Consider the following 7,500-nt stretch of genomic DNA (forward strand, 5'->3'; position numbering starts at 1 on the left):
TCTCGTGTGTCATGTGATCTCCTGGGGTGTGTCACATGACCTCAGATCAGATGTGCACTGAGATCCGGTTACACACTAATGAATCTTCATTCAGAGTTTCAATTCACCTGACAAACACTTCAGCATACAGGTCTCATATAGCCCTCAAAGTATTAATTGTGTTTCATAACGACTCCTGTTTTAGGAGTAATAATAGATGTGAAAGTGACGGCGTACAGAAGTCACGTTTGAGTTATAGCACAAAGGTCGAAGGTTTAATTGGAAGTGCAAATTATGTCCACATGTGACGCTCCCAGCAGTGAACGGCTCTTTCCAACAGGGGCGACGGAATTAGAAATGCAGATAATAGCTTTCACTTCGCTCAGTGCGGAGGTATTTTTAGCCATCTGCCATCCAGGAACAATGACTGCAGAGACGCTCACAGGTACACATGCGGGATGGATCACGGGCCGGGGTTAGAAATCACATGGGTCACAGGTCAAACATTACAGGCTAAATTGATTTTCATCAGATTCATGTATTCTATGGGTTAGCATGCATTCTCATACGTCCTAATGGGGCCTAAATGTGTAATGCCACCTTCGTTTGTGTGCGTACATTCAGCTTAAAGACCCCATGAAATTTAAATCAGAGTTTTATGGCTTTTAGTTCATGTCTATTAGCGCTTTATTGGCATCCATGTGATACACACATTTAAACAGTTCTTCTCTTTCTGAAAAACAGGCCAAAAATACTGATGACATCATCTTGCACTACACAGACTTTTGTCCAATCAAAAGCTCTCTAATGCTCCCCTGATAACACCTCTGACTAGCAAACAGCAGGTAGCAAATCATGTTCACTGTGACGTAAAGATTACTGACTATAGGCCTGTCAGAATTATTACATTTGATCTAATTATTTGATCTAAGAGTGATTATTTTAGATATACGCGATTATTGTGCTCTTCAGATTCCAACCACATTTATGGTCCAAATATGGGAATTGTAAGTGAATACAGAAATGTAATGAACGCCGTGTTTTTGTGTCTCAATTTCTGGTGTTAACAAATAATAAATGATAAACAAATGAGTAGGCGTGTGCTCTTTGAAATGTCTCAGCCCAACTTCCTGTTGCAATAAGAAACGACCTGCATGTAAATGAGCTCTGTCGTGACTGGATAACACCCCAGGTTGCATTAAACTGAGATGTTGATATGTAAAAGATTGTGACATGTAACTACAAAAACGAGGTGTGTTTCCTGTGACACTTTGCTTTAATGAATCTTTTCCGCACTGAAACACAACAAACACTCTCTGACTCCTCATGTTTAATGTAATAATGTTTGACAGAGAACTTTAACACTGCAAACCGCGTCCATCTCACGCTACTCATCAACCATCAAACATCATCTTCAACAACACAACCAGCGCAAACATTTATTACAACACCTACAAATCACTGACAACAGACGACACAAACCAAAATTAATCCATCACTAAACAACGCAAGCAAACTTCTAGAAGACTCAGCTACATCACACACAATCTGCTTTTAAATGTCACTATTGCTCGAAGTCATTAGAATTAAACTTCACTCAGAGTTTGTTCAACACAAGGATTGTCCTTGAATGCATCAGACATCTGTGGTTTGAACCTACAACCTTTGGGTTGCGTGCACTGATCAACATCAAGTCACACAGTTTAAATCAATGAAAAGAAACTCACCAGTTCAGCAGAAAGTGATTTAAGGGACGAGCGACATCTTTATTCCTGTGAACAGAAACACAAACACTGAATATGTCCATTGAACAGACGATTATTATCAGACTGCTCCATGAATAACAGCAGCGACGCCAGTGACTCACCGTGTGTGTTTACATCTGCTAATTAAAATATAATAGCGCATGAGCCCTACAGCACAAACACATTACACACACACACACAGGATTTTCAGGGGAAGATGAAAATGAAACGACTTTCCTGAAAATATTTTTGAATGTCGTTCACAATACAAAACAAAAATCTTGGCGAGCAGATGTTTTATTGGAATTAAGCATTTTCCTGATTCCTGAACATTATTTTTAATGTGGACAATATTATAAATCTATATTCTTCTGAGTGTTGACACTGAAGGTCCAATCTAGATGTTTTCAAGCTTAAATGTTCACATTTTCAACTAAATTGAGACACTGAAAACTTTTAATGATGGCAAAGATAGTAACAGAAAATCTGCTTCAATTTCAGCCAATTCTATCAAATAATTCAAATGATGACTCTGATATAGTCACAAGACTTTCTTACAAACACAAATGAAGAAATTGATTTGATTCTAAAATAAGATCTAATAAGGGAAACTTGTTGACATAAGAATACGTGTGATTAAATGAATTATGAGTATTTATGGAGAGTTGACATGAAATGACATCATTCTCCATTACAACAGTTTTAAACCACATTTGACTCATTCTGAAATAATTATCATTCATTCATGCCGCTAACAGTGAACATTTGTATTTTTTTTAATGTATGTGTCACACCACGGTAAAATTCAAATGAACTAGTGAAGGCAAAAACATTTGATCCTAAAATCTTTCTGTTGATAAAACAAGCTATTTATGTTACAATTCATTCTGTAAAAACAGAATAAAACATGATACTGTCACATCAAACACAGTTCAAATTTAAGATGATATAAATCCACAGACATATAATGATAAACATGCCAATTATAATCTTAAAGATGTCTTAAATGTGCCTAATAACACATATACATGCATCATCAATGCTTCTGTTCACATACTAACATCAGGCACATTATACAACACCTGGACAAATGACATTTACAGCGTTTGTTTGTGTTAATATGACCATCTTCAGCACCTCAAAACTCAAACATACATTTATTCAGTCCAAAACTAGTTTCATGCATTAGAATAGATGCTGTGCATAAATGTAAAAACATCCCAAAGTTACCTCTTATGACACGCGACTGAGGAATATTGATCATGAGTGAATTAACTCACAAGTCACCACGTGACAACCCACCAGCGCGTTCACGTGAACAGGTGGCAGAGAGAGAGCGCGTTCACGAGAGCAGGTGTGACGCACAAAACACAAACATGCACTATATACAACATTTCTGTCTCCTTTTCCAGTAAACAAAACACTCAACAATATCTACAGATTCTTAAAACACGTTGAATGAGATAATTAGTATTCTGAAAATATATCTTAAATAAGCACATGCTAAATCGCTGATTTCTCACTTGTTTGAAGCATAAACCGCAATAAAATAAATAATTAAGTGAAATAATCGAGGAACAAAATACACTTATATTCAAGATATATCCTCTGAAAATAACTCTTATTATCTAGTTCAGTTTTCAGGTAAATGTTTATTGTTTTAAGGAAAACACGACAAAGATTAAGAATTAAAATGTGTTTTTGTAGTAGTGTAGTCACACTAAACTGTAATTCTGTAAACAATATCACTTTTACTATCTTTAAGTCTTATCAGTTTGGTACAACATACACAACGCAATGGACATGTTGAACACATGTGCATGTACAGTCCACACTGAATTACATGTATGAGATCACATGTGGGTTGTATATTGCAGTGCCCTATATACTACATGCATAATAAATACATTTACCAACAGTATCTGCATCACATTTAAGATCTGCATTGTGTTGCTCTTCTAATACAAACGGCAGAAATCTTCAGAGTATGTCAATCTCTACATGTCTCATACATTTATTGCAATCAGCATTACGTAATGCACAACATTCAGTTTTTATCTGGACTGCGAAAAACATGAGGCCATCTAACACACACACATGCATCCAAAGGATGACCATAAACTGTTACATTAAAGCATGCAACTTTGTTTTAACCCGCATTCTTTACATATCTTTAAACGCATCCTTACCGCTTACAAGAAGGAAAAGTGCTCATCGCTAGAAACCCGTGAATATTTCACAGCTGTTTGAACACATCTAGATGTTTGTTGCATGGATTCTCTCTCTTTTGCTCTATGGATGGGGTAGCAATGTTAGCCAGCTAGCTTCAGAAGCTAAAGGAGCAGAACGACACTTTCATTTACCCCCATTAAAGCGACAAACACACATCTGCCCTCAAATCTGTCCAATAACACACACTGTGCGGCGCGCGACACGTTCAGCTCGTCTCGTGCTCGTGTATTCCATCACCATACAATATTCCTAGGAAAAGCTACAGAATTCCCTGGAATGATGAAAACAGGCGCTTACAGGCGGGTGATGCTGGAGCTCCAGACGGAAATCAAAGTGTCCTCACGCGCTGATGAGGAGGATGAAGATGATGATGCTGCTGTCTCACCCCCTCCTGAGTCAAGATTCTGTCTGTCTCTCTTTCTGTCTTTATCCTCCCAGTGTGTGCTTCACTCGCCCTCCAGCGGTGTGTGTGTGTGTGTGTGTGTGTGTGCTATCTATCTATCTATCTATCTATCTATCTATCTATCTGTCTGTCTGTCTGTCTGTCTGTCTGTCTATCCACTTACCCACCCACCTATCATCTATCTATCTATCTATCTATCTATCTATCTATCTATCTATCATCTTTCTGTCTATCCTCTGCCTGTCTGTCTGTCTGTCTGTCCGTCTGTCATTCTATCTATCTATCTATCTATCTATCTATCTATCTATCTGTCTGTCTGTCTGTCTGTCTGTCTGTCTGTCCTGTGTGTGTGTGTGTGTGTGTGTGTGTGTGTGTGTGTGTGTGTGTGTGGTGTGTGTGCGATTATTTATAGTTAAAAAGTCCTTAAATATTGAACTTTTTTGCACCAAAAGCGATCATATCACTTTTAAGATCATATCACTGATTTTCTCATTTTACCTGTGTCTTCCATTGGTCAACAAACAGTTAGCCCCTGCTCAAACTCGCATCATTGGTTAAGTCAGAAGTTGACATGAGTCACTCAATAAAACAGATTAATGTGTTGAAAGCGTCACAGTGTTTACAGTCTTCTACCAATAAATTACTGATAGTGACTCTCCAAATTAAACTGACAGTATTTGAACATCCAAATGAGTGACACACTTCAGCTTTAAGAGCTATTAAAGTATATCTCTGGGATTACTAAATGTGTTTGTTTACATCTCAACACTATGTTTAAACAATTGAAAGAATCTCAACTTTGAGACTAGCATGTGTTAAACGTGTTAACATGCGTCTCACACTGCAGCACTGGTCTTTGTACATGAAAACATGTTGGGGCAACTGTTGCCACGGAGACGATGAGAAATAGGCCAGAGAAATTCCCCACAGTGGACGTGAACATGCGACTGCAGCAGATAGAGACACGAGTGAACGGACAGCAATCTCTTTCAGTTCTGTTGCTGATAAAAAAGTGTCATGATGTAGATTTTGTGTGATTTTAATAGATAAACTCCAGAAAAGATTGTCTTCAGTTTTTCAGAGGGGTTCACAGGGTATATATACTGATTTTTAAGAACAAGTCCTGTGTTTCGAAAGTGGCCGACTTGCTTAACCAGATACATTTCAGGATAATTTGGTATTTGAATTCTTGACATTGACACATTGCAGCTTTTATGAGATCATAATGATAAAGAGGCTACATGGACAACTGTATATATGCACTTTTAAAAATTAATTTGTTAACCCTTTAAGCTCTGAAGGTGGCATACCCAAAATTAAAGGCTTATAACAAAAAACAAAACAAAACAAAAAACAAGGAGGGTCAAGTGTTCATTGTAAAGAAAACTTTTCACATTTTTTAATGATATAGATTATGATACATTCTGAGACTCTCAGCCTAAGAAACTGCTGAAAAACATTTTTGGCCAAAAATTTATTTTTTCTTTCTTTCTTATTTTTCTAATTTGACATTATATATCTCTGGGTGTAAATAAGGTGGCTCTGAAAAACTGCTTTTGTTTTGTTCCCAATCATGTCAGCTGTATCTGAGAATAATGTTTGTGTTGATACGACAAAGCAATCATAAGTTATAACATTACAAAAATAATTTATCCAAAAACATCTCCAAACAAATAAAACATAATAATTGTACATAAGAACTAATTACACATGCAAACACAACAATGACTAAAGGTTTGCATAGCATGCAGACATGATTTTAGTAATGAGATTTCACAGAATGAGTTTCATTCTGTGTCATTTGAGTCATCATTGAGTCTGTGTCATGTATTTGGCGCCATCTCCTGGTGGTCATATGTAACATTGTGCTTCATGTGGATTATCTAATGATCTATACATCTGATTATCTTGTGTGTGGACTCGTTTGAAAGATAATCACCTCCTCTAAGTAATGATATGTGATATTTTGTTCCGTTTATTTTTTGTGAAATTATAAGCAAGAAAACGCGGCATATAAGCAACTCCAACATAATTGTCAGAGACAAATACTTAGCTATTACTCACTATATTTTACTCTGTGAGTAAAACAAATAGGCTGGTTGTATTCTACTCTTTGAGAGCTTTCCAACAACATATAACACATGACTATTTGATGAGTTTGATGTTTTTACTGATTACAATAATATGTACAGTGCAAAATTATTAATAAATGATCAAAATGTAACACTTCTGATTTGTCTGCAAATTTTAAAGCACTTGTTCAGTTTTGGTCATAATGTCTACATGCATTGGAAAGTAGAGCTTCTAAACTTTCAAACGATACCTATTTTGTGTTGGTCAAGACTGGAGTTATTCATGTTATGACGATTATATTTTTTTCTCACAAGATAAATTTTCATCCGAGCTTAAAGGGTTAAAATAAATAAATAAATATGGGCACATTATGCATCAACTGCAAATAAACCGAACGACAGAAAGATCAGATGAAACAACCGAGTCAAGAACTGTACTGTGTACATAAACACCATCTCAAGAAACAATCTGTTTTAAATCCACAGAAACAGGGTGATACTCATAAGATACACAACACTTAGTTTCAACTACATCACTGTAATGTGTAATATAGCTCTATTATTTATTGCTAATGATGAGAAATGTTCAGATCAACACTTTCATATTTCAACACAGTAAAACACAAAGTTTTCACTCAAGAGAAGAGTCAACAAGCTTAATATATATATATATTGCTATGCTTGAAAAGTGATGTTTGATCTGTGGATGAATCATTATTTTGAGCTGATGTTTTTCTCAGTTCAACTGTTGTTACTCAAACTGGTTCACAAATCAATCTAAATGATTCATTAGTGAAACAGTATGAATCAAAATGATTTTTAAAAATCCAGTAATAACAAAATACTTAAGAAATCATGAAATCTATTAGTCAAAAAGTGTGGGAACCGTGTCAAGGGACGTAACTGAAACACTGACCTTAAAAAAACTAAAATTATTCTTGGATAATCAAATATTGAATATTAAAGTCAACATGAAACAGCTTTTGCAACCCATTTTACTTCCATAATGTGAAACAGGATATTCAATGAGAATAAATGAAGGGCAGACCTTGATTTTATCTATCTGGAA

The 7,500-nt window shown here is 35.9% G+C and overlaps 1 protein-coding gene across 6 annotated transcripts in view; it reads right to left on the bottom strand.

The window, feature by feature from the left end:
- Positions 1-4,384, bottom strand: part of LOC127409602 (1-phosphatidylinositol 4,5-bisphosphate phosphodiesterase beta-4-like) — a 109,736-nt gene extending 105,352 nt beyond the window's left edge. For 4 of the 6 annotated variants that reach the window (XM_051644277.1, XM_051644278.1, XM_051644273.1 and 1 more), the window contains exons 1-2: positions 3,914-4,384; positions 1,707-1,751 (exon numbers count right to left, since the gene is read on the bottom strand). The gene's annotated coding sequence lies outside the window, so the exon portion shown is untranslated. Of the gene's footprint in view, positions 1-1,706; positions 1,752-2,954; positions 2,973-3,913 lie in introns of those variants that run through there. The other 2 variants (XM_051644274.1, XM_051644275.1) reach the window with 2 other exon arrangements.
- Between the last annotated feature and the right edge of the window lie 3,116 nt (positions 4,385-7,500).

Source organism: Myxocyprinus asiaticus, chromosome 19 (genome assembly GCF_019703515.2).
Source record: "Myxocyprinus asiaticus isolate MX2 ecotype Aquarium Trade chromosome 19, UBuf_Myxa_2, whole genome shotgun sequence".
NCBI classification, from domain to species: domain Eukaryota; kingdom Metazoa; phylum Chordata; class Actinopteri; order Cypriniformes; family Catostomidae; genus Myxocyprinus; species Myxocyprinus asiaticus.